General features: G+C 39.1%; 39 non-coding genes and 3 pseudogenes across 39 annotated transcripts; all 42 read right to left on the reverse strand.

Annotated features, from left to right (window-relative positions):
- Nucleotides 1–322: 322 nt before the first annotated feature.
- LOC146051118 (5S ribosomal RNA) lies at nucleotides 323–441 on the reverse strand. Its single transcript, XR_014466532.1, has one exon. It is a non-coding gene; the product is annotated as a 5S ribosomal RNA (ribosomal RNA).
- Nucleotides 442–784: 343 nt separating this feature from the next.
- LOC146051323 (5S ribosomal RNA) lies at nucleotides 785–903 on the reverse strand. Its single transcript, XR_014466718.1, has one exon. It is a non-coding gene; the product is annotated as a 5S ribosomal RNA (ribosomal RNA).
- A 344-nt stretch (nucleotides 904–1,247) lies between these two features.
- Nucleotides 1,248–1,366, reverse strand: LOC146051394 (5S ribosomal RNA). The gene has a single exon (XR_014466781.1). It is a non-coding gene; the product is annotated as a 5S ribosomal RNA (ribosomal RNA).
- Nucleotides 1,367–1,709: 343 nt separating this feature from the next.
- Nucleotides 1,710–1,828, reverse strand: LOC146051147 (5S ribosomal RNA). The gene has a single exon (XR_014466559.1). It is a non-coding gene; the product is annotated as a 5S ribosomal RNA (ribosomal RNA).
- Nucleotides 1,829–2,170: 342 nt separating this feature from the next.
- Nucleotides 2,171–2,289, reverse strand: LOC146051198 (5S ribosomal RNA). The gene has a single exon (XR_014466604.1). It is a non-coding gene; the product is annotated as a 5S ribosomal RNA (ribosomal RNA).
- Nucleotides 2,290–2,634: 345 nt separating this feature from the next.
- LOC146051123 (5S ribosomal RNA) lies at nucleotides 2,635–2,753 on the reverse strand. Its single transcript, XR_014466537.1, has one exon. It is a non-coding gene; the product is annotated as a 5S ribosomal RNA (ribosomal RNA).
- A 343-nt stretch (nucleotides 2,754–3,096) lies between these two features.
- On the reverse strand, nucleotides 3,097–3,215 carry LOC146051167 (5S ribosomal RNA). Its single transcript, XR_014466577.1, has one exon. It is a non-coding gene; the product is annotated as a 5S ribosomal RNA (ribosomal RNA).
- A 344-nt stretch (nucleotides 3,216–3,559) lies between these two features.
- On the reverse strand, nucleotides 3,560–3,678 carry LOC146051477 (5S ribosomal RNA; annotated as a pseudogene).
- A 345-nt stretch (nucleotides 3,679–4,023) lies between these two features.
- LOC146051168 (5S ribosomal RNA) lies at nucleotides 4,024–4,142 on the reverse strand. The gene has a single exon (XR_014466578.1). It is a non-coding gene; the product is annotated as a 5S ribosomal RNA (ribosomal RNA).
- Nucleotides 4,143–4,484: 342 nt separating this feature from the next.
- Nucleotides 4,485–4,603, reverse strand: LOC146051041 (5S ribosomal RNA). Its single transcript, XR_014466462.1, has one exon. It is a non-coding gene; the product is annotated as a 5S ribosomal RNA (ribosomal RNA).
- Nucleotides 4,604–4,947: 344 nt separating this feature from the next.
- LOC146051332 (5S ribosomal RNA) lies at nucleotides 4,948–5,066 on the reverse strand. The gene has a single exon (XR_014466726.1). It is a non-coding gene; the product is annotated as a 5S ribosomal RNA (ribosomal RNA).
- Nucleotides 5,067–5,407: 341 nt separating this feature from the next.
- Nucleotides 5,408–5,526, reverse strand: LOC146051288 (5S ribosomal RNA). Its single transcript, XR_014466686.1, has one exon. It is a non-coding gene; the product is annotated as a 5S ribosomal RNA (ribosomal RNA).
- Nucleotides 5,527–5,870: 344 nt separating this feature from the next.
- On the reverse strand, nucleotides 5,871–5,989 carry LOC146051298 (5S ribosomal RNA). The gene has a single exon (XR_014466695.1). It is a non-coding gene; the product is annotated as a 5S ribosomal RNA (ribosomal RNA).
- Nucleotides 5,990–6,334: 345 nt separating this feature from the next.
- Nucleotides 6,335–6,453, reverse strand: LOC146051136 (5S ribosomal RNA). The gene has a single exon (XR_014466549.1). It is a non-coding gene; the product is annotated as a 5S ribosomal RNA (ribosomal RNA).
- Nucleotides 6,454–6,797: 344 nt separating this feature from the next.
- LOC146051256 (5S ribosomal RNA) lies at nucleotides 6,798–6,916 on the reverse strand. Its single transcript, XR_014466657.1, has one exon. It is a non-coding gene; the product is annotated as a 5S ribosomal RNA (ribosomal RNA).
- Nucleotides 6,917–7,257: 341 nt separating this feature from the next.
- On the reverse strand, nucleotides 7,258–7,376 carry LOC146051432 (5S ribosomal RNA). The gene has a single exon (XR_014466816.1). It is a non-coding gene; the product is annotated as a 5S ribosomal RNA (ribosomal RNA).
- A 345-nt stretch (nucleotides 7,377–7,721) lies between these two features.
- LOC146051124 (5S ribosomal RNA) lies at nucleotides 7,722–7,840 on the reverse strand. Its single transcript, XR_014466538.1, has one exon. It is a non-coding gene; the product is annotated as a 5S ribosomal RNA (ribosomal RNA).
- A 342-nt stretch (nucleotides 7,841–8,182) lies between these two features.
- Nucleotides 8,183–8,301, reverse strand: LOC146051151 (5S ribosomal RNA). The gene has a single exon (XR_014466562.1). It is a non-coding gene; the product is annotated as a 5S ribosomal RNA (ribosomal RNA).
- Nucleotides 8,302–8,644: 343 nt separating this feature from the next.
- LOC146051169 (5S ribosomal RNA) lies at nucleotides 8,645–8,763 on the reverse strand. The gene has a single exon (XR_014466579.1). It is a non-coding gene; the product is annotated as a 5S ribosomal RNA (ribosomal RNA).
- Nucleotides 8,764–9,107: 344 nt separating this feature from the next.
- On the reverse strand, nucleotides 9,108–9,226 carry LOC146050762 (5S ribosomal RNA; annotated as a pseudogene).
- A 345-nt stretch (nucleotides 9,227–9,571) lies between these two features.
- Nucleotides 9,572–9,690, reverse strand: LOC146051171 (5S ribosomal RNA). Its single transcript, XR_014466580.1, has one exon. It is a non-coding gene; the product is annotated as a 5S ribosomal RNA (ribosomal RNA).
- Nucleotides 9,691–10,032: 342 nt separating this feature from the next.
- LOC146051142 (5S ribosomal RNA) lies at nucleotides 10,033–10,151 on the reverse strand. Its single transcript, XR_014466554.1, has one exon. It is a non-coding gene; the product is annotated as a 5S ribosomal RNA (ribosomal RNA).
- Nucleotides 10,152–10,495: 344 nt separating this feature from the next.
- Nucleotides 10,496–10,614, reverse strand: LOC146051324 (5S ribosomal RNA). The gene has a single exon (XR_014466719.1). It is a non-coding gene; the product is annotated as a 5S ribosomal RNA (ribosomal RNA).
- Nucleotides 10,615–10,955: 341 nt separating this feature from the next.
- Nucleotides 10,956–11,074, reverse strand: LOC146051289 (5S ribosomal RNA). Its single transcript, XR_014466687.1, has one exon. It is a non-coding gene; the product is annotated as a 5S ribosomal RNA (ribosomal RNA).
- A 344-nt stretch (nucleotides 11,075–11,418) lies between these two features.
- Nucleotides 11,419–11,537, reverse strand: LOC146051284 (5S ribosomal RNA). The gene has a single exon (XR_014466682.1). It is a non-coding gene; the product is annotated as a 5S ribosomal RNA (ribosomal RNA).
- Nucleotides 11,538–11,882: 345 nt separating this feature from the next.
- LOC146051139 (5S ribosomal RNA) lies at nucleotides 11,883–12,001 on the reverse strand. Its single transcript, XR_014466551.1, has one exon. It is a non-coding gene; the product is annotated as a 5S ribosomal RNA (ribosomal RNA).
- A 344-nt stretch (nucleotides 12,002–12,345) lies between these two features.
- LOC146051257 (5S ribosomal RNA) lies at nucleotides 12,346–12,464 on the reverse strand. The gene has a single exon (XR_014466658.1). It is a non-coding gene; the product is annotated as a 5S ribosomal RNA (ribosomal RNA).
- A 341-nt stretch (nucleotides 12,465–12,805) lies between these two features.
- On the reverse strand, nucleotides 12,806–12,924 carry LOC146051434 (5S ribosomal RNA). Its single transcript, XR_014466818.1, has one exon. It is a non-coding gene; the product is annotated as a 5S ribosomal RNA (ribosomal RNA).
- A 345-nt stretch (nucleotides 12,925–13,269) lies between these two features.
- LOC146051127 (5S ribosomal RNA) lies at nucleotides 13,270–13,388 on the reverse strand. The gene has a single exon (XR_014466540.1). It is a non-coding gene; the product is annotated as a 5S ribosomal RNA (ribosomal RNA).
- A 342-nt stretch (nucleotides 13,389–13,730) lies between these two features.
- On the reverse strand, nucleotides 13,731–13,849 carry LOC146051463 (5S ribosomal RNA; annotated as a pseudogene).
- Nucleotides 13,850–14,191: 342 nt separating this feature from the next.
- On the reverse strand, nucleotides 14,192–14,310 carry LOC146051152 (5S ribosomal RNA). Its single transcript, XR_014466563.1, has one exon. It is a non-coding gene; the product is annotated as a 5S ribosomal RNA (ribosomal RNA).
- A 344-nt stretch (nucleotides 14,311–14,654) lies between these two features.
- LOC146051234 (5S ribosomal RNA) lies at nucleotides 14,655–14,773 on the reverse strand. Its single transcript, XR_014466637.1, has one exon. It is a non-coding gene; the product is annotated as a 5S ribosomal RNA (ribosomal RNA).
- Nucleotides 14,774–15,115: 342 nt separating this feature from the next.
- LOC146051264 (5S ribosomal RNA) lies at nucleotides 15,116–15,234 on the reverse strand. The gene has a single exon (XR_014466664.1). It is a non-coding gene; the product is annotated as a 5S ribosomal RNA (ribosomal RNA).
- Nucleotides 15,235–15,578: 344 nt separating this feature from the next.
- Nucleotides 15,579–15,697, reverse strand: LOC146051079 (5S ribosomal RNA). The gene has a single exon (XR_014466497.1). It is a non-coding gene; the product is annotated as a 5S ribosomal RNA (ribosomal RNA).
- A 344-nt stretch (nucleotides 15,698–16,041) lies between these two features.
- Nucleotides 16,042–16,160, reverse strand: LOC146050995 (5S ribosomal RNA). Its single transcript, XR_014466421.1, has one exon. It is a non-coding gene; the product is annotated as a 5S ribosomal RNA (ribosomal RNA).
- A 344-nt stretch (nucleotides 16,161–16,504) lies between these two features.
- Nucleotides 16,505–16,623, reverse strand: LOC146050996 (5S ribosomal RNA). Its single transcript, XR_014466422.1, has one exon. It is a non-coding gene; the product is annotated as a 5S ribosomal RNA (ribosomal RNA).
- A 344-nt stretch (nucleotides 16,624–16,967) lies between these two features.
- On the reverse strand, nucleotides 16,968–17,086 carry LOC146051342 (5S ribosomal RNA). Its single transcript, XR_014466735.1, has one exon. It is a non-coding gene; the product is annotated as a 5S ribosomal RNA (ribosomal RNA).
- Nucleotides 17,087–17,430: 344 nt separating this feature from the next.
- Nucleotides 17,431–17,549, reverse strand: LOC146051014 (5S ribosomal RNA). Its single transcript, XR_014466439.1, has one exon. It is a non-coding gene; the product is annotated as a 5S ribosomal RNA (ribosomal RNA).
- A 344-nt stretch (nucleotides 17,550–17,893) lies between these two features.
- Nucleotides 17,894–18,012, reverse strand: LOC146051229 (5S ribosomal RNA). Its single transcript, XR_014466632.1, has one exon. It is a non-coding gene; the product is annotated as a 5S ribosomal RNA (ribosomal RNA).
- Nucleotides 18,013–18,357: 345 nt separating this feature from the next.
- Nucleotides 18,358–18,476, reverse strand: LOC146050978 (5S ribosomal RNA). Its single transcript, XR_014466410.1, has one exon. It is a non-coding gene; the product is annotated as a 5S ribosomal RNA (ribosomal RNA).
- Nucleotides 18,477–18,820: 344 nt separating this feature from the next.
- Nucleotides 18,821–18,939, reverse strand: LOC146051028 (5S ribosomal RNA). The gene has a single exon (XR_014466450.1). It is a non-coding gene; the product is annotated as a 5S ribosomal RNA (ribosomal RNA).
- Nucleotides 18,940–19,283: 344 nt separating this feature from the next.
- LOC146051040 (5S ribosomal RNA) lies at nucleotides 19,284–19,402 on the reverse strand. Its single transcript, XR_014466461.1, has one exon. It is a non-coding gene; the product is annotated as a 5S ribosomal RNA (ribosomal RNA).
- Between the last annotated feature and the right edge of the window lie 259 nt (nucleotides 19,403–19,661).

Here is a 19,661-nt window from a genome sequence, read left to right on the forward strand (position 1 = left end):
GCACTCTTCTACTTCTATAACCAGGTAAGCTAATCAAAAAGTTTCCTAACTGTTTTGGCTTACTGAAAAAAATCATGTGTTGATAATGTAAAAAGACCTACAGGACATGATATAAGCAGGTGGTCTCAAATTAAACTACAAAAGAGGCTCAACACTGTTTAGCTGACAAAAACAGTTGGGATTGGGCCTAAACAGTGTGGTAAGTTTTTAGGTGATGGCTATTGTGTCTGTTTGACCTCTTCCAAATGTCTGTAATGGCAATAAAAAAAAGTTTCCAATTTAAATAGCTAGAGAATAAAAACAATTTGCCAGTAATGGGAAAACCCTACAGCACCTGGTGTTCCCATGTGGTCACCCACCCAAGTACTAACCAGGCCCATCACTGCTTAGCTTCCAAGATCAGACGAGATTGGGCGTATCCATTGTGGTATGGCTGTAGGTGAGAAACAGGCACTTTTTTGCACTCTTCTACTTCTATAACCAGGTAAGCTAATAAAAAAGTTTCCTAACTGTTTTGGCTTACTGAAAAAAATCATGTGTCGATAATGTAAAAAGACCTACAGGACATGATATAAGCAGGTGGTCTCAAATTAAACTACTAAAGAGGCTCAACACTGTTTAGCTGCCAAAAGCAGTTGGGATTGGGCCTAAACAGTGTGGTAAGTTTTTAGGTGATGGCTATTGTGTCTGTTTGACCTCTTCCAAATGTCTGTACTGGCAATAAAAAAAAAGTTTCCAATTTATATAGCTAGAGAATAAAAACAATTTGCCAGTAATGGGAAAAAACCTACAGCACCTGGTGTTCCCATGTGGTCACCCACCCAAGTACTAACCAGGCCCATCACTGCTTAGCTTCCAAAATCAGACAAGATTGGGCGTATCCAATGTGGTATGGCTATAGGTGAGATACAGGCACTTTTTTGCACTCTTCTACTTCTATAACCAGGTAAGCTAATCAAAAAGTTTCCTAACTGTTTTGGCTTACTGAAAAAAATCATGTGTTGATAATGTAAAAAGACCTACAGGACATGATATAAGCAGGTGGTCTCAAATTAAACTACAAAAGAGGCTCAACACTGTTTAGCTGCCAAAAGCAGTTGGAATTGGGCCTAAACACTGTGGTAAGTTTTTAGGTGATAGCTATTGTGTCTGTTTGACCTCTTCCAATTGTCTGTACTGGCAATAAAAAGAAAAAGTTTCCAATTTAAATAGCTAGAGAATAAAAACAATTTGCCAGTAATGGGAAAAACCTACAGCAACTGGTGTTCCCATGTGGTCTCCCACCCAAGTACTAAACAGGCCCAACACTGCTTAGCTTCCAAGATCAGACGAGATTGGGTGTGTCCAATGTGGTATGGCTAAAGATGAGATACAGGCACTTTTTTGCCCTCTTCTACTTCCATAACCAGGTAAGCTAATAAAAAAGTTTCCTAACTGTTTTGGCTTACTGAAAAAAATCATGTGTTGATAATGTAAAAAGACCTACAGGACATGATATAAGCAGGTGGTCCAAAATTAAACTACTAAAGAGGCTCAACACTGTTTAGCTGCCAAAAGCAGTTGGGATTGGGCCTAAACAGTGTGGTAAGTTTTTAGGTGATGGCTATTGTGTCTGTTTGACCTCTTCCAAATGTCTGTACTGGCAATAAAAAAAAAGTTTCCAATTTATATAGCTAGAGAATAAAAACAATTTGCCAGTAATGGGAAAAAACCTACAGCACCTGGTGTTCCCATGTGGTCACCCACCCAAGTACTAACCAGGCCCATCACTGCTTAGCTTCCAAAATCAGACGAGATTGGGCATATCCAATGTGGTATGGCTGTAGGTGAGATACAGGCACTTTTTTTCACTCTTCTACTTCTATAACCAGGTAAGCTAATAAAAAAGTTTCCTAACTGTTTTGGCTTACTGAAAAAAATCATGTGTTGATAATGTAAAAAGACCTACAGGACATGATATAAGCAGGTGGTCTCAAATTAAACTACAAAAGAGGCTCAACACTGTTTAGCTGCCAAAAGCAGTTGGGATTGGGCCTAAACAGTGTGGTAAGTTTTTAGGTGATGGCTATTGTGTCTGTTTGACCTCTTCCAAATGTCTGTACTGGCAATAAAAAAAAAGTTTCCAATTTAAATAGCTAGAGAATAAAAACAATTTGCCAGTAATGGGAAAACCCTACAGCACCTGGTGTTCCCATGTGGTCACCCACCCAAGTACTAACCAGACCCATCACTGCTTAGCTTCCAAGATCAGACGAGATTGGGCGTATCCAATGTGGTATGGCTGTAGGTGAGATACAGGCACTTTTTTGCCCTCTTCTACTTCTATAACCAGGTAAGCTAATAAAAAAGTTTCCTAACTGTTTTGGCTTACTGAAAAAAAACATGTGTTGGTCATGTAAAAAGACCTACAGGACATGATATAAGCAGGTGTTCTCAAATTAAACTACTAAAGAGGCTCAACACTGTTTAGCTGCCAAAAGCAGTTGGAATTGGGCCTAAACAGTGTGGTAAGTTTTTAGGTGATGGCTTTTGTGTCTGTTTGACCTCTTCCAAATGTCTGTACTGGCAAAAAAGAGAAAAAAGTTTCCAATTTAAAAAGCTAGAGAATAAAAACAATTTGCCAGTAATGGGCAAAACCTACAGCACCTGGTGTTCCCATGTGGTCTCCCACCGAAGTACTAAACAGGCCCAACACTGCTTAGCTTCCAAGATCAGATGAGATTGGGTGTGTCCAAAGTGGTATGGCTGTATGTGAGATAAAGGCACTTTTTTGCACTCTTCTACTTCTATCACCAGGTAAGCTAATAAAAAAGTTTCCTAACTGTTTTGGCTTACTAAAAAAAATCATGTGTTGATAATGTAAAAAGACCTACAGGACATGATATAAGCAGGTGGTCTCAAATTAAACTACTAAAGAGGCTCAACACTGTTTAGCTGCCAAAAGCAGTTGGGATTGGGCCTAAACAGTGTGGTAAGTTTTTAGGTGATGGCTATTGTGTCTGTTTGACCTCTTCCAAATGTCTGTACTGTCAATAAAAAAAAAGTTTCCAATTTAAATAGCTAGAGAATAAAAACAATTTGCCAGTAATGGGAAAAAACCTACAGCACCTGGTGTTCCCATGTGGTCACCCACCCAAGTACTAACCAGGCCCATCACTGCTTAGCTTCCAAGATCAGACGAGATTGGGCGTATCGATTGTGGTATGGCTGTAGGTGAGATACAGGCACTTTTTTGCCCTCTTCTACTTCTATAACCAGGTAAGCTAATAAAAAAGTTTCCTAACTGTTTTGGCTTACTGAAAAAAATCATGTGTTGATAATGTAAAAAGACCTACAGGACATGATATAAGCAGGTGGTCTCAAATTAAACTACTAAAGATTCTCAACACTGTTTAGCTGCCAAAAGCAGTTGGAATTGGGCCTAAACTCTGTGGTAAGTTTTTAGGTGATAGCTATTGTGTCTGTTTGACCTCTTCCAAATGTCTGTACTGGCAATAAAAAGAAAAAGTTTCCAATTTAAATAGCTAGAGAATAAAAACAATTTGCCAGTAATGGGAAAAACATACAGCAACTGGTGTTCCCATGTGGTCTCCCAACCAAGTACAAAACAGGCCCAACACTGCTTAGCTTCCAAGATCAGACGAGATTGGGTGTGTCCAATGTGGTATGGCTATAGATGAGATACAGGCACTTTTTTGCCCTCTTCTGCTTCCATAACCAGGTAAGCTAATAAAAAAGTTTCCTAACTGTTTTGGCTTACTGAAAAAAATCATGTGTTGGTAATGTAAAAAGACCTACAGGACATAATTTTAGCAGGTGGTCTCAAATTAAACTACTAAAGAGGCTCAACACTGTTTAGCTGCCAAAAGCAGTTGGAATTGGGCCTAAACAGTGTGGTAAGTTTTTAGGTGATGGCTATTGTGTCTGTTTGACCTCTCCCAAATGTCTGTATTGGCAATAAAAAGAAAAAGTTTCCAATTTAAATAGCTAGAGAATAAAAACAATTTGCCAGTAATGGGAAAAAACCTACAGCACCTGGTGTTCCCATGTGGTCACCCACCCAAGTACTAACCAGGCCCATCACTGCTTAGCTTCCAAGATCAGACGAGATTGGGCGTATCGATTGTGGTATGGCTGTAGGTGAGATACAGGCACTTTTTTGCCCTCTTCTACTTCTATAACCAGGTAAGCTAATAAAAAAGTTTCCTAACTGTTTTGGCTTACTGAAAAAAATCATGTGTTGATAATGTAAAAAGACCTACAGGACATGATATAAGCAGGTGGTCTCAAATTAAACTACTAAAGATTCTCAACACTGTTTAGCTGCCAAAAGCAGTTGGAATTGGGCCTAAACAGTGTGGTAAGTTTTTAGGTGATGGCTATTGTGTCTGTTTGACCTCTTCCAAATGTCTGTACTGGCAATAAAAAAAAGTTTCCAATTTAAATAGCTAGAGAATAAAAACAATTTGCCAGTAATGGGAAAAAACCTACCGCACCTGGTGTTCCCATGTGGTCTCCCACCCAAGTACTAACCAGGCCCATCACTGCTTAGCTTCCAAGATCAGATGAGATTGGGCGTATCCAATGTGGTATGGCTGTAGGTGAGATACAGGCACTTTTTTGCACTCTTCTACTTCTATAACCAGGTAAGCTAATAAAAAAGTTTCCTAACTGTTTTGGCTTACTGAAAAAAATCATGTGTTGATAATGTAAAAAGACCTACAGGACATGGATATAAGCAGGTGGTCTCAAATTAAACTACTAAAGAGGCTCAACACTGTTTAGCTGCCAAAAGCAGTTGGGATTGGGCCTAAACAGTGTGGTAAGTTTTTAGGTGATGGCTATTGTGTCTGTTTGACCTCTTCCAAATGTCTGTACTGGCAATAAAAAAAAAGTTTCCAATTTATATAGCTAGAGAATAAAAACAATTTGCCAGTAATGGGAAAAAACCTACAGCACCTGGTGTTCCCATGTGGTCACCCACCCAAGTACTAACCAGGCCCTTCACTGCTTAGCTTCCAAAATCAGACAAGATTGGGCGTATCCAATGTGGTATGGCTATAGGTGAGATACAGGCACTTTTTTGCACTCTTCTACTTCTATAACCAGGTAAGCTAATCAAAAAGTTTCCTAACTGTTTTGGCTTACTGAAAAAAATCATGTGTTGATAATGTAAAAAGACCTACAGGACATGATATAAGCAGGTGGTCTCAAATTAAACTACAAAAGAGGCTCAACACTGTTTAGCTGCCAAAAGCAGTTGGGATTGGGCCTAAACAGTGTGGTAAGTTTTTAGGTGATGGCTATTGTGTCTGTTTGACCTCTTCCAAATGTCTGTAATGGCAATAAAAAAAAGTTTCCAATTTAAATAGCTAGAGAATAAAAACAATTTGCCAGTAATGGGAAAACCCTACAGCACCTGGTGTTCCCATGTGGTCACCCACCCAAGTACTAACCAGGCCCATCGCTGCTTAGCTTCCAAGATCAGACGAGATTGGGCGTATCCATTGTGGTATGGCTGTAGGTGAGAAAGAGGCACTTTTTTGCACTCTTCTACTTCTATAACCAGGTAAGCTAATAAAAAAGTTTCCTATCTGTTTTGGCTTACTGAAAAAAATCATGTGTCGATAATGTAAAAAGACCTACAGGACATGATATAAGCAGGTGGTCTCAAATTAAACTACTAAAGAGGCTCAACACTGTTTAGCTGCCAAAAGCAGTTGGAATTGGGCCTAAACACTGTGGTAAGTTTTTAGGTGATAGCTATTGTGTCTGTTTGACCTCTTCCAAATGTCTGTACTGGCAATAAAAAGAAAAAGTTTCCAATTTAAATAGCTAGAGAATAAAAACAATTTGCCAGTAATGGGAAAAACCTACAGCAACTGGTGTTCCCATGTGGTCTCCCACCCAAGTACTAAACAGGCCCAACACTGCTTAGCTTCCAAGATCAGACGAGATTGGGTGTGTCCAATGCGGTATGGCTATAGATGAGATACAGGCACTTTTTTGCCCTCTTCTACTTCCATAACCAGGTAAGCTAATAAAAAAGTTTCCTAACTGTTTTGGCTTACTGAAAAAAATCATGTGTTGGTAATGTAAAAAGACCTACAGGACATAATATTAGCAGGTGGTCTTAAATTAAACTACTAAAGAGGCTTAACACTGTTTAGCTGCCAAAAGCAGTTGGAATTGGGCCTAAACAGTGTGGTAAGTTTTTAGGTGATGGCTATTGTGTCTGTTTGACCTCTCCCAAATGTCTGTATTGGCAATAAAAAGAAAAAGTTTCCAATTTAAATAGCTAGAGAATAAAAACAATTTGCCAGTAATGGGAAAAAACCTACAGCACCTGGTGTTCCCATGTGGTCACCCACCCAAGTACTAACCAGGCCCATCACTGCTTAGTTTCCAAGATCAGACGAGATTGGGCGTATCCAATGTGGTATGACTGTAGGTAAGATACAGGCACTTTTTTGCACTTTTCTACTTCTATAACCAGGTAAGCTAATAAAAAAGTTTCCTAACTGTTTTGGCTTACTGAAAAAAATAATGTGTTGATAATGTAAAAAGACCTACAGGACATGATATAAGCAGGTGGTCCCAAATTAAACTACTAAAGAGGCTCAACACTGTTTAGCTGCCAAAAGCAGTTGGGATTGGGCCTAAACAGTGTGGTAAGTTTTTAGGTGATGGCTATTGTGTCTGTTTGACCTCTTCCAAATGTCTGTACTGGCAATAAAAAAAAAAGTTTCCAATTTATATAGCTAGAGAATAAAAACAATTTGCCAGTAATGGGAAAAAACCTACAGCACCTGGTGTTCCCATGTGGTCACCCACCCAAGTACTAACCAGGCCCATCACTGCTTAGCTTCCAAAATCAGACGAGATTGGGCATATCCAATGTGGTATGGCTATAGGTGAGATACAGGCACTTTTTTGCACTCTTCTACTTCTATAACCAGGTAAGCTAATAAAAAAGTTTCCTAACTGTTTTGGCTTACTGAAAAAAATCATGTGTTGATAATGTAAAAAGACCTACAGGACATGATATAAGCAGGTGGTCTCAAATTAAACTACAAAAGAGGCTCAACACTGTTTAGCTGCCAAAAGCAGTTGGGATTGGGCCTAAACAGTGTGGTAAGTTTTTAGGTGATGGCTATTGTGTCTGTTTGACCTCTTCCAAATGTCTGTACTGGCAATAAAAAAAAGTTTCCAATTTAAATAGCTAGAGAATAAAAACAATTTGCCAGTAATGGGAAAACCCTACAGCACCTGGTGTTCCCATGTGGTCACCCACCCAAGTACTAACCAGACCCATCACTGCTTAGCTTCCAAGATCAGACGAGATTGGGCGTATCCAATGTGGTAGTGCTGTAGGTGAGATACAGGCACTTTTTTGCCCTCTTCTACTTCTATAACCAGGTAAGCTAATAAAAAAGTTTCCTAACTGTTTTGGCTTACTGAAAAAAAACATGTGTTGGTCATGTAAAAAGACCTACAGGACATGATATAAGCAGATGTTCTCAAATTAAACTACTAAAGAGGCTCAACACTGTTTAGCTGCCAAAAGCAGTTGGAATTGGGCCTAAACAGTGTGGTAAGTTTTTAGGTGATGGCTTTTGTGTCTGTTTGACCTCTTCCAAATGTCTGTACTGGCAAAAAAGAGAAAAAAGTTTCCAATTTAAAAAGCTAGAGAATAAAAACAATTTGCCAGTAATGGGCAAAACCTACAGCACCTGGTGTTCCCATGTGGTCTCCCACCCAAGTACTAAACAGGCCCAACACTGCTTAGCTTCCAAGATCAGATGAGATTGGGTGTGTCCAATGTGGTATGGCTGTATTTGAGATACAGGCACTTTTTTGCACTCTTCTACTTCTATAACCAGGTAAGCTAATAAAAAAGTTTCCTAACTGTTTTGACTTACTTAAAAAAATCATGTGTTGATAATGTAAAAAGACCTACAGGACATGATATAAGCAGGTGGTCTCAAATTAAACTACTAAAGAGGCTCAACACTGTTTAGCTGCCAAAAGCAGTTGGGATTTGGCCTAAACAGTGTGGTAAGTTTTTAGGTGATGGCTATTGTGTCTGTTTGACCTCTTCCAAATGTCTGTACTGTCAATAAAAAAAAGTTTCCAATTTAAATAGCTAGAGAATAAAAACAATTTGCCAGTAATGGGAAAAAACCTACAGCACCTGGTGTTCCCATGTGGTCACCCACCCAAGTACTAACCAGGCCCATCACTGCTTAGCTTCCAAGATCAGACGAGATTGGGCGTATCCAATGTTGTATGGCTGTAGGTGAGATAGAGGCACTTTTTTGAACTCTTCTACTTCTATAACCAGGTAAGCTAATAAAAAAGTTTCCTAACTGTTTTGGCTTACTGAAAAAAATCATGTGTTGATAATGTAAAAAGACCTACAGGACATGATATAAGCAGGTGGTCTCAAATTAAACTACTAAAGAGGCTCAACACTGTTTAGCTGCCAAAAGCAGTTGGGATTGGGCCTAAACAGTGTGGTAAGTTTTTAGGTGATGGCTATTGTGTCTGTTTGACCTCTTCCAAATGTCTGTACTGTCAATAAAAAAAAAGTTTCCAATTTAAATAGCTAGAGAATAAAAACAATTTGCCAGTAATGGGAAAAAACCTACAGCACCTGGTGTTCCCATGTGGTCACCCACCCAAGTACTAACCAGGCCCATCACTGCTTAGCTTCCAAGATCAGACGAGATTGGGCGTATCGATTGTGGTATGGCTGTAGGTGAGATACAGGCACTTTTTTGCCCTCTTCTACTTCTATAACCAGGTAAGCTAATAAAAAAGTTTCCTAACTGTTTTGGCTTACTGAAAAAAATCATGTGTTGATAATGTAAAAAGACCTACAGGACATGATATAAGCAGGTGGTCTCAAATTAAACTACTAAAGATTCTCAACACTGTTTAGCTGCCAAAAGCAGTTGGAATTGGGCCTAAACTCTGTGGTAAGTTTTTAGGTGATAGCTATTGTGTCTGTTTGACCTCTTCCAAATGTCTGTACTGGCAATAAAAAGAAAAAGTTTCCAATTTAAATAGCTAGAGAATAAAAACAATTTGCCAGTAATGGGAAAAACATACAGCAACTGGTGTTCCCATGTGGTCTCCCAACCAAATACAAAACAGGCCCAACACTGCTTAGCTTCCAAGATCAGACGAGATTGGGTGTGTCCAATGTGGTATGGCTATAGATGAGATACAGGCACTTTTTTGCCCTCTTCTACTTCCATAACCAGGTAAGCTAATAAAAAAGTTTCCTAACTGTTTTGGCTTACTGAAAAAAATCATGTGTTGGTAATGTAAAAAGACCTACAGGACATAATTTTAGCAGGTGGTCTCAAATTAAACTACTAAAGAGGCTCAACACTGTTTAGCTGCCAAAAGCAGTTGGAATTGGGCCTAAACAGTGTGGTAAGTTTTTAGGTGATGGCTATTGTGTCTGTTTGACCTCTCCCAAATGTCTGTATTGGCAATAAAAAGAAAAAGTTTCCAATTTAAATAGCTAGAGAATAAAAACAATTTGCCAGTAATGGGAAAAAACCTACAGCACCTGGTGTTCCCATGTGGTCACCCACCCAAGTACTAACCAGGCCCATCACTGCTTAGCTTCCAAGATCAGACGAGATTGGGCGTATCGATTGTGGTATGGCTGTAGGTGAGATACAGGCACTTTTTTGCCCTCTTCTACTTCTATAACCAGGTAAGCTAATAAAAAAGTTTCCTAACTGTTTTGGCTTACTGAAAAAAATCATGTGTTGATAATGTAAAAAGACCTACAGGACATGATATAAGCAGGTGGTCTCAAATTAAACTACTAAAGATTCTCAACACTGTTTAGCTGCCAAAAGCAGTTGGAATTGGGCCTAAACAGTGTGGTAAGTTTTTAGGTGATGGCTATTGTGTCTGTTTGACCTCTTCCAAATGTCTGTACTGGCAATAAAAAAAAGTTTCCAATTTAAATAGCTAGAGAATAAAAACAATTTGCCAGTAATGGGAAAAAACCTACCGCACCTGGTGTTCCCATGTGGTCTCCCACCTAAGTACTAGCCAGGCCCATCACTGCTTAGCTTCCAAGATCAGATGAGATTGGGCGTATCCAATGTGGTATGGCTGTAGGTGAGATACAGGCACTTTTTTGCACTCTTCTACTTCTATAACCAGGTAAGCTAATAAAAAAGTTTCCTAACTGTTTTGGCTTACTGAAAAAAATCATGTGTTGATAATGTAAAAAGACCTACAGGACATGGATATAAGCAGGTGGTCTCAAATTAAACTACTAAAGAGGCTCAACACTGTTTAGCTGCCAAAAGCAGTTGGGATTGGGCCTAAACAGTGTGGTAAGTTTTTAGGTGATGGCTATTGTGTCTGTTTGACCTCTTCCAAATGTCTGTACTGGCAATAAAAAAAAAGTTTCCAATTTATATAGCTAGAGAATAAAAACAATTTGCCAGTAATGGGAAAAAACCTACAGCACCTGGTGTTCCCATGTGGTCACCCACCCAAGTACTAACCAGGCCCATCACTGCTTAGCTTCCAAAATCAGACAAGATTGGGCGTATCCAATGTGGTATGGCTATAGGTGAGATACAGGCACTTTTTTGCACTCTTCTACTTCTATAACCAGGTAAGCTAATCAAAAAGTTTCCTAACTGTTTTGGCTTACTGAAAAAAATCATGTGTTGATAATGTAAAAAGACCTACAGGACATGATATAAGCAGGTGGTCTCAAATTAAACTACAAAAGAGGCTCAACACTGTTTAGCTGCCAAAAGCAGTTGGGATTGGGCCTAAACAGTGTGGTAAGTTTTTAGGTGATGGCTATTGTGTCTGTTTGACCTCTTCCAAATGTCTGTAATGGCAATAAAAAAAAGTTTCCAATTTAAATAGCTAGAGAATAAAAACAATTTGCCAGTAATGGGAAAACCCTACAGCACCTGGTGTTCCCATGTGGTCACCCACCCAAGTACTAACCAGGCCCATCGCTGCTTAGCTTCCAAGATCAGACGAGATTGGGCGTATCCATTGTGGTATGGCTGTAGGTGAGAAAGAGGCACTTTTTTGCACTCTTCTACTTCTATAACCAGGTAAGCTAATAAAAAAGTTTCCTATCTGTTTTGGCTTACTGAAAAAAATCATGTGTCGATAATGTAAAAAGACCTACAGGACATGATATAAGCAGGTGGTCTCAAATTAAACTACTAAAGAGGCTCAACACTGTTTAGCTGCCAAAAGCAGTTGGAATTGGGCCTAAACACTGTGGTAAGTTTTTAGGTGATAGCTATTGTGTCTGTTTGACCTCTTCCAAATGTCTGTACTGGCAATAAAAAGAAAAAGTTTCCAATTTAAATAGCTAGAGAATAAAAACAATTTGCCAGTAATGGGAAAAACCTACAGCAACTGGTGTTCCCATGTGGTCTCCCACCCAAGTACTAAACAGGCCCAACACTGCTTAGCTTCCAAGATCAGACGAGATTGGGTGTGTCCAATGTGGTATGGCTATAGATGAGATACAGGCACTTTTTTGCCCTCTTCTACTTCCATAACCAGGTAAGCTAATAAAAAAGTTTCCTAACTGTTTTGGCTTACTGAAAAAAATCATGTGTTGGTAATGTAAAAAGACCTACAGGACATAATATTAGCAGGTGGTCTTAAATTAAACTACTAAAGAGGCTCAACACTGTTTAGCTGCCAAAAGCAGTTGGAATTGGGCCTAAACAGTGTGGTAAGTTTTTAGGTGATGGCTATTGTGTCTGTTTGACCTCTCCCAAATGTCTGTATTGGCAATAAAAAGAAAAAGTTTCCAATTTAAATAGCTAGAGAATAAAAACAATTTGCCAGTAATGGGAAAAAACCTACAGCACCTGGTGTTCCCATGTGGTCACCCACCCAAGTACTAACCAGGCCCATCACTGCTTAGTTTCCAAGATCAGACGAGATTGGGCGTATCCAATGTGGTATGACTGTAGGTAAGATACAGGCACTTTTTTGCACTTTTCTACTTCTATAACCAGGTAAGCTAATAAAAAAGTTTCCTAACTGTTTTGGCTTACTGAAAAAAATAATGTGTTGATAATGTAAAAAGACCTACATGACATGATATAAGCAGGTGGTCCCAAATTAAACTACTAAAGAGGCTCAACACTGTTTAGCTGCCAAAAGCAGTTGGGATTGGGCCTAAACAGTGTGGTAAGTTTTTAGGTGATGGCTATTGTGTCTGTTTGACCTCTTCCAAATGTCTGTACTGGCAATAAAAAAAAAAGTTTCCAATTTATATAGCTAGAGAATAAAAACAATTTGCCAGTAATGGGAAAAAACCTACAGCACCTGGTGTTCCCATGTGGTCACCCACCCAAGTACTAACCAGGCCCATCACTGCTTAGCTTCCAAAATCAGACGAGATTGGGCATATCCAATGTGGTATGGCTATAGGTGAGATACAGGCACTTTTTTGCACTCTTCTACTTCTATAACCAGGTAAGCTAATAAAAAAGTTTCCTAACTGTTTTGGCTTACTGAAAAAAATCATGTGTTGATAATGTAAAAAGACCTACAGGACATGATATAAGCAGGTGGTCTCAAATTAAACTACAAAAGAGGCTCAACACTGTTTAGCTGCCAAAAGCAGTTGGGATTGGGCCTAAACAGTGTGGTAAGTTTTTAGGTGATGGCTATTGTGTCTGTTTGACCTCTTCCAAATGTCTGTACTGGCAATAAAAAAAAGTTTCCAATTTAAATAGCTAGAGAATAAAAACAATTTGCCAGTAATGGGAAAACCCTACAGCACCTGGTGTTCCCATGTGGTCACCCACCCAAGTACTAACCAGACCCATCACTGCTTAGCTTCCAAGATCAGACGAGATTGGGCGTATCCAATGTGGTAGTGCTGTAGGTGAGATACAGGCACTTTTTTGCCCTCTTCTACTTCTATAACCAGGTAAGCTAATAAAAAAGTTTCCTAACTGTTTTGGCTTACTGAAAAAAAACATGTGTTGGTCATGTAAAAAGACCTACAGGACATGATATAAGCAGATGTTCTCAAATTAAACTACTAAAGAGGCTCAACACTGTTTAGCTGCCAAAAGCAGTTGGAATTGGGCCTAAACAGTGTGGTAAGTTTTTAGGTGATGGCTTTTGTGTCTGTTTGACCTCTTCCAAATGTCTGTACTGGCAAAAAAGAGAAAAAAGTTTCCAATTTAAAAAGCTAGAGAATAAAAACAATTTGCCAGTAATGGGCAAAACCTACAGCACCTGGTGTTCCCATGTGGTCTCCCACCCAAGTACTAAACAGGCCCAACACTGCTTAGCTTCCAAGATCAGATGAGATTGGGTGTGTCCAATGTGGTATGGCTGTATTTGAGATACAGGCACTTTTTTGCACTCTTCTACTTCTATAACCAGGTAAGCTAATAAAAAAGTTTCCTAACTGTTTTGACTTACTTAAAAAAATCATGTGTTGATAATGTAAAAAGACCTACAGGACATGATATAAGCAGGTGGTCTCAAATTAAACTACTAAAGAGGCTCAACACTGTTTAGCTGCCAAAAGCAGTTGGGATTGGGCCTAAACAGTGTGGTAAGTTTTTAGGTGATGGCTATTGTGTCTGTTTGACCTCTTCCAAATGTCTGTACTGTCAATAAAAAAAAGTTTCCAATTTAAATAGCTAGAGAATAAAAACAATTTGCCAGTAATGGGAAAAAACCTACAGCACCTGGTGTTCCCATGTGGTCACCCACCCAAGTACTAACCAGGCCCATCACTGCTTAGCTTCCAAGATCAGACGAGATTGGGCGTATCCAATGTTGTAGGTCTGTAGGTGAGATAGAGGCACTTTTTTGAACTCTTCTACTTCTATAACCAGGTAAGCTAATAAAAAAGTTTCCTAACTGTTTTGGCTTACTGAAAAAAATCATGTGTTGATAATGTAAAAAGACCTACAGGACATGATATAAGCAGGTGGTCTCAAATTAAACTACTAAAGAGGCTCAACACTGTTTAGCTGCCAAAAGCAGTTGGGATTGGGCCTAAACAGTGTGGTAAGTTTTTAGGTGATGGCTATTGTGTCTGTTTGACCTCTTCCAAATGTCTGTACTGTCAATAAAAAAAAGTTTCCAATTTAAATAGCTAGAGAATAAAAACAATTTGCCAGTAATGGGAAAAAACCTACAGCACCTGGTGTTCCCATGTGGTCACCCACCCAAGTACTAACCAGGCCCATCACTGCTTAGCTTCCAAGATCAGACGAGATTGGGCGTATCCAATGTTGTATGGCTGTAGGTGAGATAGAGGCACTTTTTTGAACTCTTCTACTTCTATAACCAGGTAAGCTAATAAAAAAGTTTCCTAACTGTTTTGGCTTACTGAAAAAAATCATGTGTTGATAATGTAAAAAGACCTACAGGACATGATATAAGCAGGTGGTCTCAAATTAAACTACTAAAGAGGCTCAACACTGTTTAGCTGCCAAAAGCAGTTGGAATTGGGCCTAAACACTGTGGTAAGTTTTTAGGTGATAGCTATTGTGTCTGTTTGACCTCTTCCAAATGTCTGTACTGGCAATAAAAAGAAAAAGTTTCCAATTTAAATAGCTAGAGAATAAAAACAATTTGCCAGTAATGGGAAAAACCTACAGCACCTGGTGTTCCCATGTGGTCTCCCACCTAAGTACTAAACAGGCCCAACACTGCTTAGCTTCCAAGATCAGACAAGATTGGGTGTGTCCAATGTGGTATGGCTGTAGATGAGATACAGGCACTTTTTTGCCCTCTTCTACTTCCATAACCAGGTAAGCTAATAAAAAATTTTCCTAACTGTTTTGGCTTACTGAAAAAAATCATGTGTTGGTAATGTAAAAAGACCTACAGGACATAATATTAGCAGGTGGTCTCAAATTAAACTACTAAAGAGGCTCAACACTGTTTAGCTGCCAAAAGCAGTTGGAATTGGGCCTAAACAGTGTGGAAAGTTTTTAGGTGATGGCTATTGTGTCTGTTGACCTCTCCCAAATGTCTGTATTGGCAATAAAAAAAAAGTTTCCAATTTAAATAGCTAGAGAATAAAAACAATTTGCCAGTAATGGGAAAAAAACTACAGCACCTGGTGTTCCCATGTGGTCACCCACCCAAGTACTAACCAGGCCCATCACTGCTTAGCTTCCAAGATCAGACAAGATTGGGCGTATCCAATGTGGTATGACTGTAGGTGAGATACAGGCACTTTTTTGCACTCTTCTACTTCTATAACCAGGTAAGCTAATAAAAAAGTTTCCTAACTGTTTTGGCTTACTGAAAAAAATCATGTGTTGATAATGTAAAAAGACCTACAGGACATGATATAAGCAGGTGGTCTCAAATTAAACTACTAAAGAGGCTCAACACTGTTTAGCTGCCAAAAGCAGTTGGAATTGGGCCGAAACAGTGTGGTAAGTTTTTAGGTGATGGCTATTGTGTTTGTTTGACCTCTCCCAAATGTCTGTATTGGAAATAAAAATAAAAAGTTTCCATTTAATTAGCTAGAGAATAAAAACAATTTGCCAGTAATGGGAAAAAACCTACAGCACCTGATGTTCCCATGTGGTCTCCCACCCAAGTACTAACCAGGCCCAACACTGCTTAGCTTCCAAGATCAGACGAGATTGGGCGTGTCCAATGTGGTATGGCTGAAGGTGAGATACAAGTACTTTTTTGCCCTCTTCTACTTCTATAACCAGGTAAGCTAATAAAAAAGTTTCCTAACTGTATTGGCTTACAGAAAAAAATCATGTGTTGGTAATGTAAAAAGACCTACAGGAAATAATATTAGCAGGTGGTCTCAAATTAAACTACTAAAGAGGCTCAACACTGTTTAGCTGCCAAAATCAGTTGGAATTGGGCCGAAACAGTGTGGTAAGTTTTTAGGTGATGGCTATTGTGTTTGTTTGACCTCTCCCAAATGTCTATATTGGAAATAAAAAGAAAACGTTTCCATTTAATTAGCTAGAGAATAAAAACAATTTGCCAGTAATGGGAAAAAACCTACAGCACCTGGTGTTCCCATGTGGTCTCCCACCCAAGTACTAACCAGGCCCAACACTGCTTAGCTTCCAAGATCAGACGAGATTGGGCGTGTCCAATGTGGTATGGCTGAAGGTGAGATACAAGTACTTTTTTGCCCTCTTCTACTTCTATAACCAGGTAAGCTAATAAAAAAGTTTCCTAACTGTATTGGCTTACAGAAAAAAATCATGTGTTGGTAATGTAAAAAGACCTACAGGAAATAATATTAGCAGGTGGTCTCAAATTAAACTACTAAAGAGGCTCAACACTGTTTAGCTGCCAAAATCAGTTGGAATTGGGCCGAAACAGTGTGGTAAGTTTTTAGGTGATGGCTATTGTGTTTGTTTGACCTCTCCCAAATGTCTATATTGGAAATAAAAAGAAAACGTTTCCATTTAATTAGCTAGAGAATAAAAACAATTTGCCAGTAATGGGAAAAAACCTACAGCACCTGGTGTTCCCATGTGGTCTCCCACCCAAGTACAAACCAGGCCCAACACTGCTTAGCTTCCAAGATCAGACGAGATTGGGCGTATCCAATGTGGTATGACTGTAGGTGAGATACAGGCACTTTTTTGCACTCTTCTACTTCTATAACCAGGTAAGCTAATAAAAAAGTTTCCTAACTGTTTTGCTTACTGAAAAAAATCATGTGTTGATAATGTAAAAAGACCTACAGGACATGATATAAGCAGGTGGTCTCAAATTAAACTACTAAAGAGGCTCAACACTGTTTAGCTGCCAAAAGCAGATGGAATTGGGCCTAAACACTGTGGTAAGTTTTTAGGTGATAGCTATTGTGTCTGTTTGACCTCTTCCAAATGTCTGTACTGGCAATAAAAAGAAAAAGTTTCCAATTTAAATAGCTAGAGAATAAAAACAATTTGCCAGTAATGTGAAAAAACCTACAGCACCTGGTGTTCCCATGAGGTCTCCCACCCCAGTACTAACCAGGCCCAATACTGCTTAGCTTTCAAGATCAGGCGAGATTGGGCGTGTCCAATGTGGTATGGCTGTAGGTGAGACAGAGGCACTTTTTTGCCCTCTTCTACTTCTATAACCAGGTAAGCTAATAAAAAAGTTTCCTAACTGTATTGGCTTACAGAAAAAAATCATGTGTTGGTAATGTAAAAAGACCTACAGGACATAATATTAGCAGGTGGTCTCAAATTAAACTACAAAAGAGGCTCAACACTGTTTAGCTGCCAAAAGCAGTTGGAATTGGGCCGAAACAGTGTGGTAAGTTTTTAAGTGATGGCTATTGTGTTTGTTTGACCTCTCCCAAATGTCTGTATTGGAAATAAAAATAAAAAGTTTCCATTTAATTAGCTAGAGAATAAAAACAATTTGCCAGTAATGGGAAAAAACCTACAGCACCTGGTGTTCCCATGTGGTCTCCCACCCAAGTACTAACCAGGCCCAACACTGCTTAGCTTCCAAGATCAGACGAGATTGGGCGTGTCCAATGTGGTATGGCTGTAGGTGAGATACAAGTACTTTTTTGCCCTCTTCTACTTCTATAACCAGGTAAGCTAATAAAAAAGTTTCCTAACTGTATTGGCTTACAGAAAAAAATCATGTGTTGGTAATGTAAAAAGACCTACAGGAAATAATATTAGCAGGTGGTCTCAAATTAAACTACTAAAGAGGCTCAACACTGTTTAGCTGCCAAAATCAGTTGGAATTGGGCCGAAACAGTGTGGTAAGTTTTTAGGTGATGGCTATTGTGTTTGTTTGACCTCTCCCAAATGTCTATATTGGAAATAAAAAGAAAAAGTTTCCATTTAATTAGCTAGAGAATAAAAACAATTTGCCAGTAATGGGAAAAAACCTACAGCACCTGGTGTTCCCATGTGGTCTCCCACCCAAGTACAAACCAGGCCCAACACTGCTTAGCTTCCAAGATCAGACAAGATTGGGCGTATCCAATGTGGTATGACTGTAGGTGAGATACAGGCACTTTTTTGCACTCTTCTACTTCTATAACCAGGTAAGCTAATAAAAAAGTTTCCTAACTGTTTTGGCTTACTGAAAAAAATCATGTGTTGATAATGTAAAAAGACCTACAGGACATGATATAAGCAGGTGGTCTCAAATTAAACTACTAAAGAGGCTCAACACTGTTTAGCTGCCAAAAGCAGATGGAATTGGGCCTAAACACTGTGGTAAGTTTTTAGGTGATAGCTATTGTGTCTGTTTGACCTCTTCCAAATGTCTGTACTGGCAATAAAAAGAAAAAGTTTCCAATTTAAATAGCTAGAGAATAAAAACAATTTGCCAGTAATGTGAAAAAACCTACAGCACCTGGTGTTCCCATGAGGTCTCCCACCCAAGTACTAACCAGGCCCAACACTGCTTAGCTTTCAAGATCAGACGAGATTGGGCGTGTCCAATGTGGTATGGCTGTAGGTGAGATAGAGGCACTTTTTTGCCCTCTTCTACTTCTATAACCAGGTAAGCTAATAAAAAAGTTTCCTAACTGTATTGGCTTACAGAAAAAAATCATGTGTTGGTAATGTAAAAAGACCTACAGGACATAATATTAGCAGGTGGTCTCAAATTAAACTACAAAAGAGGCTCAACACTGTTTAGCTGCCAAAAGCAGTTGGAATTGGGCCGAAACAGTGTGGTAAGTTTTTAGGTGATGGCTATTGTGTTTGTTTGACCTCTCTCAAATGTCTGTATTGGAAATAAAAATAAAAAGTTTCCATTTAATTAGCTAGAGAATAAAAACAATTTGCCAGTAATGGGAAAAAACCTACAGCACCTGGTGTTCCCATGTGGTCTCCCACCCAAGTACTAACCAGGCCCAACACTGCTTAGCTTCCAAGATCAGACGAGATTGGGCGTGTCCAATGTGGTATGGCTGTAGGTGAGATATAGGTACTTTTTTGCACTCTTCTACTTCTATAACCAGGTAAGCTAATAAAAAAGTTTCCTAACTGTATTGGCTTACAGAAAAAAATCATGTGTTGGTAATGTAAAAAGACCTACAGGAAATAATATTAGCAGGTGGTCTCAAATTAAACTACTAAAGAGGCTCAACACTGTTTAGCTGCCAAAATCAGTTGGAATTGGGCCGAAACAGTGTGGTAAGTTTTTAGGTGATGGCTATTGTGTTTGTTTGACCTCTCCCAAATGTCTATATTGGAAATAAAAAGAAAAAGTTTCCATTTAATTAGCTAGAGAATAAAAACAATTTGCCAGTAATGGGAAAAAACCTACAGCACCTGGTGTTCCCATGTGGTCTCCCACCCAAGTACTAACCAGGCCCAACACTGCTTAGCTTCCAAGATCAGACGAGATTGGGCGTGTCCAATGTGGTATGGCTGTAGGTGAGATACAGGCACTTTTTTACCCTCTTCTACTTCTATCACCAGGTAAGCTAACAAAAAAATATCCTAACTGTTTTGGCTTACTGAAAAAATCATGTGTTGGTAATGAAAAAATACCTTCAGGACATGATATAAGCAGGTGGTCTCAAGTTAAACTACTAAAGAGGCTCAACACTGTTTAGCTGCCAAAAGCAGTTGGAATTGGGCCGAAACAGTGTGGAAAGTCTTTAGGTGATGGCTATTGTGTCTGTTTGACCTCTC

The sequence above is a fragment of the Crinia signifera genome, chromosome 12 (genome assembly GCF_055691185.1).
Source record: "Crinia signifera chromosome 12, ASM5569118v1, whole genome shotgun sequence".
NCBI lineage: Eukaryota > Metazoa > Chordata > Amphibia > Anura > Myobatrachidae > Crinia > Crinia signifera.